The 14,032-nt window shown below is 48.5% G+C and overlaps 1 protein-coding gene across 6 annotated transcripts in view; it reads right to left on the bottom strand.

Annotated features, from left to right (window-relative positions):
- The window catches only part of PDZD2 (PDZ domain containing 2), a 403,443-nt gene that overhangs the window by 293,979 nt on the left and 95,432 nt on the right, over positions 1-14,032 (bottom strand). The window contains exon 1 of one of the 6 annotated variants that reach the window (XM_089312657.1): positions 8,491-8,606. The exons of 4 other annotated variants lie outside the window; for them this stretch is intronic. The gene's annotated coding sequence lies outside the window, so the exon portion shown is untranslated. Of the gene's footprint in view, positions 1-8,031; positions 8,188-8,490; positions 8,607-14,032 lie in introns of those variants that run through there. One more of the 6 variants, XM_089312659.1, reaches the window with a different exon arrangement.

The raw sequence follows: 14,032 nt of genomic DNA, 5'->3' as shown, positions 1-14,032 counted from the left end.
TGCACTGATCTGAAGCCAGGAGCCTGGAGCTTCCTCTGGGTGTCCCACATGAGCTCAGGGGCCCAAGGACTTGGGCCATCTTCCACTGCTTTCCCAGGCCATAACAGAGAGCTAGATAGGAAGTGGAGCAGCTGGGACTTGAACTGGCGCCCATATGGGATGTTGGCACCACAGATGGTGGATTTACCCACTACGCCACAGTGCTGACTCAGGCGGGTTTCTTTTATTTGTCTGTTTTTATTTTTTTAGGAAACTTTTATTTAATAAATATAAATTTCAAAAGTACAAATTTGGATTATAGGGGTTTTTCCCCCCATAACTACCCTCCCACTAACAAACCATCCCATCATGAGCTGCCAAGGCTATGGAAGCCTCTTGAGTTCACAAACTCCGACCTTATTTAGATAAGGCCATAATCAAAGTGGAAGTTCTCTCCTCCCTTCAGAGAAAGGTACCTCCTTTTTTGATGGCCTGTTCTTTCCACTGGGATCTCACTCACAGAGATCTTTCATTTAGGTCCTTTTTTACCACAGAGTCTTGGCTTTCCATGCCTGAGAAACTCTCATTGGCTTTTTAGCCAGATCCAAATGCCTTAAGGGCTGATTCTGAGGCCAGAGTGCTGTTTAGGACATTTGCCAATCTATGAGTCTGCTGTGTATCCCACTTCCTACATTGGATTGTTCTCTCCTTTTTAATTCTATCAATTATGATTTTGCTTGTTTTTCAAAAGTAAAGAAACACCCAGTCAAAACCTAGTGGGTGGGGCTGGCACTTTGGTGCAGTGAGTTAAGCAGCCACCCTGTGATGCTGCCTGTATCCCATATGTGCACCAGTGGGAATCCTGACTGCTCCACTTCTGATCCAACTCTTGGCTAATGTGCCTGAGAAAGCAGCAGAAGATGGACCAAGTCCTTGGGCTCCTGTACCTGTGGAGGAGACCTGGAAGAAATTCCTGCTCCTGGCTTTGGATCGGCCCAGCCTTGACTGTTAAGGCCCTTGGGAAGTGAACCTGCAGATGGAAAATTCTCTCTGCCTCCTTCTCTCTCTCTGTAACTCTTTCAAATAAGTAAATAAATCTTAAAAAAATAAATCTAGTAGGCAGAATCTTAATCATGTTTAAACCTGAGCCGTAGTCGTGACTTCTTCAAAGTTCTGACCTGCTCTGGTCCTCTATTCTTCATTCACTGACTCTTGGGTCACTGCGAGTATATGGCTAAACTGGGCCCGTGGTGGCCTCAGCCTCTGCCAGCATTTCGGGGGGTGGGGAGGGGGCTGCGCAGGACACACTGCACGCTGTTCGCCAACCAAGTTACACACGGCCCTGCCTTCTCACCTCTGCGACACGCCTCTGCTGGCTTGGGGACAACTAATTGCTCCTCAGCTCAGGCTCCACAGCTTCTCACACCCATTATTCCCCAGGCTTGGATAGTCTCAGGCTGCATCTTTTCAGAGTCCTAGTGGGCAGGAAATGCTTTTTATCTTCATTATAAGTTAAATCACCAACTTCAAAAGTCTTCACTTAAAATGATAAGAGGTCCTTTCCCAGCTGTAGCTTTTGGGCATAAGGTGGAAGGTTGAGGTTGCAACCTAGAGGGCTGAGGGAGTCTGGGAGAGAGGAGGAGACCAGCCACTGAGGTACAGTTTCCGCTCCAGGGCTCGGATAATCTGGCCGGCATAGCAGCAGTGCTGAGGAGACTCCAGAAGTCCCTGGTTGAGGCAGGGTGCCTGGGTCCTGGCTGCCACTCGCGAAAGGGTGCCAGGAGAGAGAGCCAGAGAAAAACAGATCGGTCCCACCCTCTTCCTCGGGGAAGTGCTGAAGCACCGGCCCCGCTCTCGCCAAGGTCATCTGGGAGAGCAGACAGCATCAGGGCATTTGCCGAAGGAACATACGGTGAAAAGTAGTAAAAGGCAGAAAAGTCCAGAGTGCGAGACTCAGCATGAGGCGGGCCAGTGACAGGTGAAGATATTTTTCCCAAGAAAGACAGAAAGGCTCATAGAGAAGAAACAAAGTCTTTCCTGCCACTGGATCCCTAATGTTCCCTAAAGGAGATGGAGACGGAGACAGGTATTTGGTACAGCAGTTAAGACGCTGTTTCGGGCACCTGCACGCCATTCGGAGTGCCTGGGTTCAAGGCCTGGCTCCGCTTCCGACGGCAGGTTCCTGGTAATGCAGACCCAGCACTGGCTCCATCACGGGGGCCCCTGCCACTCACGTGGGAGACGCTGATTGAGTGCCTGGCTCCCAGCTTCGGCCTGACCCAACTGTTGAGGCATTTGGGGAGTGAACCAAGGGATGGCAGACCTCTCTCTCTCTGCCTGTCTTTAACATAAAAGTTAGTTAATTTTTTTTTATTTTTTATTTATTTTTTAATTTTTGACAGGCAGAGTGGACAGTGAGAGAGAGAGAGAGACAGAGAGAAAGGTCTTCCTTTTGCCACTGGTTCACCCTCCAACGGCCACCGTGGCCGGCACATCGCGCTGATCCGAAGCCAGGAGCCAGGTGCTTTTCCTGGTCTCCCATGGGGTGCAGGGCCCAAGCACCTGGGCCATCTTCCACTGCCTTCCCAGGCCACAGCAGAGGGCTGGCCTGGAAGAGGGGCAACCGGGACAGAATCCAGCGCCCCAACCGGGACTAGAATCTGGTGTGCCGGCGCCGCAAGGCGGAGGATTAGCCTAGTGAGCCGCGGCGCCGGCCAAAAGCTAGTTAATTTTAAAAGATGGAGAGGTTTTGCTAATTGTCTTATAGGAGGGGCTTTAATTTGAGGTTGTTCCCTCCCTGCCTATTTTGAAGTATATATTCCACGGATTCAGGGAGGACAGCTGATCTAGAGGCAAAAAAAAAAAAAAAAAACATATGTTTTTGATCCTCAGGGTTGATTTCTGAGAACTGCAGGTTTGAGAGGCCATTGAAGATGAAGGGCAGCTAGGTTTGAGAAAGCAAGGAACTAGCACTCGGATTTGCAGAAAAGCCAGAGTCAGTTCCTCGATACTATCCTGAAATGCCTGAGGCAGGCTACCTTTTAAAGAAAAGAGGTTGGTTCTGGCTTACAGTTCCAGAGGCCCGAGATCTAGGGGCCTCATGAGGCAATGGTCTTCTTCCAGGCTGAGTACTGGGGCAGCACAGAGCACGACGTGGCAAGAGTCAAGTTAGTAACTCACTAGTCTAATCCTACTCACTTCCCATAGTTTCTACCTTCTCAATATCTCACAATGCTAACTAAATTTCAACACAGAAAACCTTGGTGCCACTCAACCTATATTCAAATTATAGTGGTTCCTAAATTATTTTCAAGTCTTAAGAAAGGGAAAAGTAGCCTCTTTGCCTTTCATTTTACGGGGTCAGATTCATGCTTCATTGCTTTATTATAAGCTATATGATGCAAAGTGACAGAGTGAGCTATGGATGGAGGTGTGTAAAACCAGCAGGTGCCAGGAATCCATGTGGTCCTCTCGAGCAGGAGCAGACTGGCATACAGGATGAGTAGCTCGCCTAGATTCTGCAGCTCATCTTCCTGATGCCTCTCTCTCTGATAACCGGTGGCCGGACAACCCCAGTTGTGTGTAAAACCCGAGCTGCACTATTGCGGGTCTTTGGCTAAACTAGAGCCTGAACTCACTACTCTCTGAGATTAAAGGTCTCCACTCCGACCTGCTCCACACTGCTCTTGTATTTTATCATCAGAGGGCTGCCTCCTTTCCTTTATTTTCAAGTTCTTTGAAGACTGCTTGCAGTTGGCCATTTCCAACGTGTGGCTGTATGTCTGGCTTTCTCACGCTGGCTCAGCACTCAGCTGAGGGACAGGAACGTCTTCCCTGGCTTCTGGGCTTCTCAGAAAGGGACCTGGTCTGTGTAGTGTGATTGACTCAGTGTCCCCCGGGGGTTACCCGTTCTGCCTCCTTGCCAGTGTCATACACGCACACACTCTCTGTCTTCTCCAAGTTTCCACGCTTCTAATCTCAGATGTTTAAGGACACATACATGTCATTAAAATTTATATGAGGAATTTGTCCAAGTGGTTCTTTTCTTCCAGGCAAGCTCATTAACATCATTCTCCCTTGTGGTGGGCTCTGGTTCTGCTGAGGTCCATGAGTTTCTCTATTTCATTTTGGGTTGTTCTAATCAAGAAACCACATAGCCATTACGGGTGGAGCTCATGGCAGAAGTAGACAGTATGCAGCATGCCAGGTGCTGGCTAAGGGCAGCACGTCAGCCTGGCAGCCTGATGCCAGAGGGGGCTCTGTGGGCAGGAGCCGGGGCCATGGTGATGCTGGCCAGGTCCACTCTGGCCCTAAGAGCTACTGCGGGCTATCCTCAGAGCCCCTCAGCTTCCAAGACAACATCCCAGTCAGTGTTCTCACAAACTTGTAACTCTCACTGCAACAAAAAGACATTTCTGATTTCTAATACCCACTCTGAGGACTTAAAAAAAAATCGCATTCTTAATTAGTCGCTCTACTGAGCTCCACCTTGATTTCAAGTCAAATTATTCCCAGTTTGCTCGTTGCCGAGGGGAAGTGCGTGGTGGAGAGGGCGGGAGGGAGGGCAGGGGTCTGAAAGATGCTTGTAAATGTCAGGCCGTGTTTACAGAGCTGAAAGGAGCTCTCCAGGTGGGAAAGGCGTGAGAGACAACAGCCTGCAATAGCTCTCGACTTCAGCCCTTCTTGAAAATCTCCCTCCCCAATCCTGATATCACTTAATTCTTCCACCTACGCACCTCTGAGTTACAGCAGCAGGACTGAGTAGCCGCCGTGACACATGCTGCCATGGAAGTCCACACACCACTGTGAACCAGTCCAAGTGTTGAGTAGTCACAGCAAAGGGAAGGGAAGACCCATCCTGGCCCGACAAAGCCCCTTCCTCAGTTGCTACGGTTTCCTAACTTCTGAAGGGGAAGCAGGGCCTGTGTGGGAGTGTCTTAGCAGGAAGGCAAATACTGCATTAACTACAGACAGTGTGCATTTCAGGTTGGGCAACTGAACACAACACATGTGGATGAGCCTTGGTCTCTCCACTCGTCACCACGGTGGCAGTTGCTACAGCGACTAGACACAGTGCTGGGACTTCAAGTCTGTCTGATGGGACTCAGCCCACTGGGTCAGCTCGTGGCCCTCAAAGAAGCACAGGGCCATGAACTCTTACAAGAGTTAGCTTGGGTCAAACAAATGTCGGCAAAGATAAGGAGAAATGCTTACCCTTGTCCATTGCTCATGGACACGTACGAGATGCAGCTGCAGAGGAAAAGCTTGGAAATTCTCAAGAAGTTAAATGCAGAATCACCACATGAGCTGACAACCCCATTCCCAGGATACACTCAAAAGAAGGATTGAAAACAAGTGCATAACAAACTTATTCCAAATTTTCACAGCAACAGTGTTCACACTTGCTGAAAGGTAGAAATAACCCAAATGCCCATTACTGATGAATGGATAAACAATATATAACATATCCATACAGGGGAATATTACGCAACCAGAAAAAGAAATAATACACTGGTACATGCTATGATGATCCTTGAAAACTTTATGCTAAGAAGCCAGACACAAATGGCCCCAAGTTGTATCATTTCACCCGTATGAAATATCTGGAATAGGCAAATCTATAGAGAGAGAAAACTGGTGGTTGCCAGGGACTGTGAGGAGGGGAAATGGGGAGTGACTAGCTAATGAATATGGGGTTTCTTTTTAGGATGATGACAAAATTCTAGAACCAGATACCAATGATGACTGCTGTGATAATTATGTGAATGCATTTAATGATACAAAATTATACATTTAAAAATGGTTAAGATAGTGAATTTTTTGCTTCTTGTGTTTTGGTTACATGCACATGCAAAAGAACTGATTTCAATCATGCCTGACCTACCCCCAGTACCTTGCCTTTGTCCCTGTGCCTGCTGGTGTTGGCATCTGACTCGGCCCATGGCCCGGGCTTCTTGCTCTCTATGTACTTGGTCTGTTTATTGTGCCTGTGATTTCACAGACCCGGGCCCTGGCCTCAGCACACTCATGGTAGGGCCTTCAGGTAGTGGTCTCAGCCTAACACACAGCCAAGAGAATGTGGTCATCATGTCAGTCTAATATTTCCACTGCTAAATCCATCTCCTCTTAAAAACACACACACACACACACACACACACACACACACACAATGATAGTCTATTCTATGACAGTGCTCATGGCTTTAGAAACCTAGGATGATCAAGTTGTATGACAGCTATCCAGAAGCTCTGTCTGAATAGTAACATCTCAGAACTTCTCAGTTATTTGTTGCTGCCATGAAATATTTAGAGGGAATTAACTAATTTTGACAATCTCCTGAAAGTAAGAAGTTACATATTAAATCCAGATGCATGAATTGATACGTTCTTAATATTCAAGAGGGAGTTCTACTACAAAAGTTCACCAATTGGCATAAGCGTCTGTCAGCCAATAGAGAAATGGTCATCAGGTTCCAATGTATGTAAATTTCAACTTGTCCACCAATTTAGGCCTCCAGCTTTGCCACGACTATGGAAACAACATCCTTCTACCACCTCAAATCACCCCCAAGGAACACTCTGATGAGAAATGTGCCAAGGTCGGTCCTGTGCCCTTGGCCCTCTGCGGTGCCTCTCACTCAAACTTCAACATAAATTTCCAACTGTCTTTAAGATGTCATCATTTCCAACTAACACATTTAGGACTACACCAAAATCCAGACTTTTAGATATGCTGACCCCCTGCATACCTTGTATTTATTGCGTAATTACAATATTCTAATTATTCAAATTCGTGGTCTTCTCTTTACTCTCTCCCTCTCCTTTATCCCCCTGACGCGAGGTCTTGGAGCACCTCTGATTTGCTTTCCCCTCTTCTCCCACTGCTACAGCCCCACAGGGAGACTCCACTCTTCTCCCTCTCATCCTGCAATCAGTCACCAGGCTAATAGTCCAGACCAAAATACTACCACTGTTGAGATTTCCCATTTTGGTGGCTTGTCATTGTGGTCGCTTTCCCAGATTATCTGCCTAAATTAAGAGCCTACATCACATTTAAGTTTTCCATCTTGCTAGTCAAGACTCTATAATTTGACTCCACCTTTCCACCCTACGGCTCCTAAACAGCACCCTCCCCCCACTCCCCGACCTCTCAGCCTCACCCACAGTCAATACAGTCCCACCTCAGAGCCTCTGCTCAACTGCTTATTCCTGGAACAGTCTCCCTCCCTCCCCTACTCCATCACTCACTCAACAGATATTCAGTGCAGCTGCTCTGTGCTGGGGACAGCTCTCTTCCTTGGGACACTTAGATTCTATTGCTCTATGAGCCACAATCACATCTTTTCTTTCACTTCCACCTCGAGTCCCACTTTCTCCCAAATGTATTCACGAAACTCCAAGGTGTGTCCAATGTCCCCCTCATTTTTACCATTCATAGCATGTGCTGTCGACATTGTACTCCTGGGCTCACATTCATCTCCTGCCTTGAGTCATTCTCTGATCATTCCCCTGGACTTGTTTCATGAAACCCCTGAAGTCATTTCATGCCAGGAACTGTATTTGGTTCACTGTTTGTTCAAGTACCTAGTAGGCTGTTTGCACGTTCCCTAAGAATCATGCTAAGTGCACTCTAGGTGCTCAGTAAAAATATATGTTAATACATTTGTGCCTGAGTTCAACATGAGAGCCACCAACCCCAAGGCCACTTTATCCATTAAGAACAGCCCTCCTCCCACGCCGGTCTGCTTCCTTAAAGAATGCCAAAAAACACTATCCTCCTTCTCCTCCTGTCTGCTCGACCTGGAGCAAGATGTCCTCAAGTCCCACTGGCGAGCTGCTCCGCAAATACAGAGACTTGGAGTTGGAGGATATCGGAAGCCTTCTGCAAATTCATAATGCACTCATTCCTTTGCAATCATCTTTTGCTTGTAGGTATTAGAATGAACAACAAAGACACAATCCTTGCCCCACCAAACTTAGCTTATGAATAGTTCCGAGATTTTTCTCAGTCAAGCGGGTCTGGGTTTAAGTCTATTTTCCAAGCTATACTCACCTCCTGCTCCTTTTTGAGACTCTTCCAACAATGACCCACGAGCCACACGCTGAACTTCAGCAAACCAAATGAAGGCAAAGCTTCAGATAACAGAGGAAAGAACTAATCCTTTTCTCTTGCGCGAGGAAGCTTCCCTCCCCCAGAAACCTCCTGAAAGAGCCCTGCCTGGCGTATGTGCCTGAACAGCTGTTCCAACGCATCCTGTAAAACCCTCTGCACTTAGGAGCAGGGTGGTCACAATACCCTTCAACTCCACAGCCACTGGTTCACGCTGTTCCCTCCCAGGCACCCAGAAATAACAACAATGGCAATGACTGAGGAAGAGGGTGTGGGGAGTGGGTGAGCACACACAGTGGGTGGGGGCTGCTGGCGAGGAGTGCTGGTGTGGGGGGAGCATGGTGTGCAGCTTCTCAGAGTGCTGCTAATGGGGTTAAAATTAAGGCAAAGCCAGTGGCTTACCGTGGGTGAGCACCTGTTGGCAACTGAAGCAGAGGAGGAAGAGGAGGAGCAGGAAGGAGTGGGAGACACAGGTGAGCAGGACTGCGTGGGGAGGCGGGTGGAAGGCAGCAGGATTCTGTCTTTGACACCTGCTAACAATGTCATTTCGCTTCTTAGGCAGAGACCGTATACCTTCCATACTTTGGGAGAGAAAGGGTAGATTCTGAAATGGATGCACTTACCCAACTGGGGTGCTTTCTCTTCTCAGGATGAAGGTGGAAGGGGTCGGGGAGGGATGAAGTAGAAGACAGGAAGGGATGAAGGGATGAAGGGAAGCCCTGTCCAGGAACTCATTTTGGAAAACTCAAAATTAGAGGATTTCTAAGGTCTCCTCCTACTTGAAGATGATATGTGATTATAGGATTGAATCAGGTCCCCAAAGCCTCCCATGGCATCCCCGCAGGTCTCCCAGCCTGGGACCATGCAAGCACACCACGGATGGCAGCTTCTCCAATGCAGAACCCAGGGCCTGCTGATGATTTCCACGTGCGTATGTCTGATGAGCTGAGGGTTCCCTCCACTGAGGCTTGACCCTGGGCCAGCTTCCTCCCTACATGCTACCATGACTTCAGTTGTCTCCAGTGGTGGTCAACAAAGCTTAACATAGGTAGCCTTCAACATGATCTGCATTGTTTGCAGTTTGAACAAAATTCGTTGAGTTCCTGTGAAGTGTACAGCTCAGAGAAGACATAAAATACAAATGAGTTAAGGTCTGGAGCTCAAAAAATATAGAATCCAGTGAGGTCAAGAGTGGGCAGCGGGCCTCCCGAGGATCTGGAGAGCTGTGGGATGCAGCTGCCAGGGGCTGTCCCAGAAGAAGTTCCAAATGAGGAGCCCGGCTTGGGCAGCAGGGACCAAACATGTGGAGTGAATTAGGGAGACAGACAGGAGCTGGAATTAACAGCTCAATAAAAACAAGAGTTAATTCACCCCCAGAAGCCAGAGCATGTCACAGGGCACGAGGCTGGGCTGACAGGTCCCAGCTGATGCCTCCTCCTCTCTCCTGACCTGGCGTCCATAGGAAAACAACAGCTCGGCACAGCTGGTGCCTCTGGGAAGGAGAGGGGACGGAACTGGTAGAGAGCCGACCTCCCAGGTAGTGAATCAAAGCCTGGTCAAGGAAGCTGTCTCCACTGTCCCTGCATGGCTTAAACCAAGAACAAAACCACCTTGACCAACCTCTTCCACTTGGAAGCTCTTCCTTAAGAATGTGCCAGCAAGTTGTTATGGTCCCAGGCCACCTGCGCACTTAATACACCATACCCTACTGGTCCTATTAGATTCTATTGCTTTATGAGCCACAATCACATCTTTTCTTTCACTTGTGTTTAACACAAGATAAATCCTAAAATGTATATAGAGGTGTTTTTATTTTGGTGCTTCCTTGTTGTTTCAGTCACTGGATCACTCACTGCATCGAGGGCTCTGCCAAGCCCTGCCCCCCAGGGGACATGTGTCTCGCTTGGCCACCCAGCACTGCCCACGTGGGAGGAAGGAGGGGCTCCCCCATGTGAAAAGAGGTGCCTGGCAGTGCTGGGGGTATCTGTCGCGTCTCCCCTACCACATGTCTGTCATCCTGCAGGCCTCCTCTCCTTGGCTCCTCCTATGTTCGGCCCCCCGTTAGCCCTCTGTGGTGCCCAGTGTCCTTCCAACACATTCTTTTTCTGCATCAAGTATCCCAAGGAGGCTTCTTAGCTGCACAGGCACTGACATGTCCCTGTGGCTGATCCTGTGTGGCCACGGGACTCTGTGCAGGCCCAGAAGGAATGGCTGGTGAATGCTGGTGCAAGGACTTCCCAAGCTCCTCCACCCATCTTCCTTCTTATTCAGAAATACTAGCGAATCACGAGGCTCACTTGTGAGTCCTGGGGATATGGCGATGGGCAGGTGGGAAACAGTCCTGACCCTCAGGACAAAGACAGCCTCTGGCTCTTTCTGAGTGTACAGCTGGCCTTTAGAAGAGTTCTCAAGTCTTCCCAACCCCATCTTTGCTCCAGGTTTCATTCTCACCTCAAGCCACGCACAGGAACACACGGACAAACTCCAGGTCCTGGAGGCCACGGGCCTGCCAAGCTTCACCCCACCCACCCTCTCTCAGTGCTGTCATTCCCTTTCCCCATCACAGCTAACTCTTTGTGCACCCCATGCCTAAACTGCTGGCATTTGTACAGGTATAAACTGCACAGTATATCTGTGGACATCTTTTTTTTTTAATGCCTTTTCACGAAATCTTAAGGCAATAGTCTTCTACAGGTAAAACCTACATCCCAAAATAGTGATCCTATTTCTCAGAACTGGACTCCGTGTGGAGTCTGTACATGGCCACTTCTCTCTCCTGAGAGTGACCAGTGCAGAGCCTTTTACTCCAGCAGCTCAGCCCATGCCTCCTCCTGTTCTACCTTGTGGCATAGCCAGGCCCAGTGACATCTGCCATGGAGAAGCCCTCATTCCATTTCTCAGAGAGATCAGCAAGTGGTTTCCAGAAAAGGGGAACATATTTTCCCTTCCCGATGCCCCTATCGTTTACGTTAGGTTCAATCGTTCTGCAGAATGTCACTTCCAAAGAACAAAACCTGCTCATCACTATTGTTCATTTTTCTCCTGCAACAAGTGTAACGCACCTCTGAAAGAAAACTAAAATGGTACAGATAGCATAAGGCCACTGACTGGCCTTGCGCTTCCAGGAACAAAGTGTGCTCGTTAGGGAGAGAGGCAGATTCCCAGCATCTCATTAGCTTTGTCATTGGAGACATTTGCGTGAAATGGGGTATCCTACGCATGCGTCCCTCAAACTCCACAAACACCACTTCCCCCTTAGCGCTGGTCAAATGGCCTTGAGGGACTTGCAAGCCCTGAGAAGCTTCTTCAGGATCAATGTTTCTGTTTTTACTCCCCTGCGATCCCCCTACTCTGTAATTTGTTCCCATCTACAACAAAAACACAAAACCTTCCAGAAACCATGGTGGATGCAAAGGCAGCTCAGAAACCGACACAAATGAGGAGCTGCTTGTCATCCATGGGGAACGAGACCACAGGTTCTCGACAGCTGTGGTTTGTCCGGAGGGTGTACCCTGGGAAACCTACCAAAGGCAGCCATCAGTCGGCCACGGGCTGACGCTACCCTGTCATTGACTTTGCTGCCTGTAATTTTCAAGCCGGACACCCCACATCATACAACATCGATGTCCTTCTCTGCTTTTTCTAACAAACGTGGCATTTTTGCTGAACCAGCCCTCACTTGTCCAAGCCTCAGTTAGTCTGCTGTATAACACATGTAGATTGGTATTTTTATTGACTTTTGAAACTTGAGGAGGAGTTGGTGTTGTTGCACAGAAACACTTAGGTTATCCGTTCCAAGCCCTGGAAGAGACGTTCGTGGTCAAGTAATTGAACCTACTCATCTCTCCAGCGCGGAAATGAGGTCAGGAGAGGTTGCGTATCCCATGTAAGTGCAGACACAGATCGTTCCAGAAAGAGTCATAATCAGGATCCGGGCTCCCTGACTTCCGAACCAGAGTTCTTTTCACTCTGAGAGACCAAAGAACAGGATTTAATCTTTTAAAGGCATGCTCTACTGGGCATAGTCAGGGAAAATGAGAAAAAGTGACTTAAACATAGAAAGAAGCCAGAAGCCGGATCAGAGCCAATTAAGTTAACACACTCTCCCATGTAAGTCTTCTGCACAGAAACCCAATCACAGAATTTGAGTTTCTCCACTCCTCTTCCAGGAGGACTCCTAATGAACCACGGGGAGAACCAGAGGTGAGGAAGAGAGGAAAAAGACAACCGAAGGGCCTTGGAAATCCAGCCTCGGGTCCCCCATGCCCAGGGCACAGAGAGAGGCCCCTCATCCGTGTGGTCCTGCCTCAGGCTGGGGTAGGAGGACTAGAGTCCCGGCAGCTGTGCCCTCCTCAGGACGGGCATGAGGATCAGTGCCTTGCTGGTTGCCAAGGGCTGCAAGCAGCAGCTGAATGGCATTGCATTAAGCCCAGCGTCATTATTATTAAACCTACAATTTAAAACCAATTATACTTTGCAGAACACTGCAGCTTCCATTTCAACCACTCCTGGAGGCAAATCAAAAGCTTGTGATGCCGAGTTCAAGGCAAGCTACAGAAACCCTGGGACGCACAAAGCACAGGAACCCTGGGGCTCTTGCTTGGAGAGAAGCAGGACAACAGCACACAAAATGCCGCCAGAGAATCAAAGCAAGACGTAAACACCCTATCTTTAGTGAAAAGCCTCCACAGAGATTTCCAAATGAATGAACTTATTTCCCACAGAGGGAGAAGCTTGACACCTCTGTGTAAATCAGCTCGCAAACCGCTAGCCAGGCTCTTCCAAGGCTGTTGTCTTGGTGAGGTGGGGTGGGGCTGGGCATCATTTGCTACCATCTAGAAATCAGGATTTTTCCACGCAAAATGTCTAAATTGCAGCCTCTCTTGGAAAGCTGATTATGTGCTAACACTGGCAATGAGGATGGGGACCAAGGCGTGGCTGTCAACATTAGATAAAGGGACAGGCACGTGCCCTCTTGCACACCCCAGTCTCCACCACTCCCTACTGCCTCCTGACCTAGAAAATCATCGTCCATCCTCCAATCATCATGCTTTGCTGATAGAGGGTTATGAAGAAAGTAAGATCTTTCTTTTCCTTTCTTAAAGAATTATTTAGCTACTTGAAAGTCAGATTACAGAGAGAGAAACAGAGACAGAGGCTTTTCTATCTGCTGGTTCACTCCCCAGATTGCCACAATGGCCAGGGCTGGGCCAGACTGAAACCAAGAACCAGGAACTCTACCCAGGTCTCCCACATGGGTGGTAGGGTCCCAAACTCTTGGGCTGTCTTCTGCTGCCTTCTCGGGTGTATTAGCAGGGAGCTGGGTCAGAAGTGAACCAGTGCTCATATAGGATGCCGGCGACACAGATAGCTGCTTAACCCCCTGTGCCACAATGCCGGCACCAAGATCTTCCCTATAATAGTGTCTCTACAGAAAATTTTTCTTATGCTTACCCACTTAATGTATTTATGTTATCTGCCTGACACATCTTGGACAATTTGATTGTTTGATTCCTAATCTTCTTGACAAACACCCTGGAGCTGCTCAAAACATCTGTCATAAAGGTATTCACTTCCCATTCAAATAATAACCTTCAAGTGCACGCTGGGGCCAAGAGGCTCCCCTGGGCCTTGGGTTGGAGGCTCAAAGGTAACTGAGGCCCATCGTTTCCCTGAGGGTCTCTGCGTGGAAGACTGAGCATGACCCGGAGAAGATGATGATGCAGGAAATGCAGAAACGTTATGCGGTGGTGGTGGTGGGGGGACCACCTTTGGCTGGGACATCAGGCAAAGCCACACGGAAGAGAAAAGTATTTGGCACGGGCTTTGGAGAAAGATGGTATTTTTTTTTTAAAGATTTATTTATTTATTTGCAAGTCAGAGTTACACACACACAGAGAGAGAGAGAGAGAGAGAGAGAGAGAGAGAGAATCTTCCGTCCACT

This window comes from Oryctolagus cuniculus, chromosome 14, assembly GCF_051225735.1.
Source record: "Oryctolagus cuniculus isolate XC-2025 breed Fujian yellow rabbit chromosome 14, ASM5122573v1, whole genome shotgun sequence".
Lineage (NCBI taxonomy): Eukaryota > Metazoa > Chordata > Mammalia > Lagomorpha > Leporidae > Oryctolagus > Oryctolagus cuniculus.
This window is presented reverse-complemented; position numbering and strand designations above follow the sequence as displayed.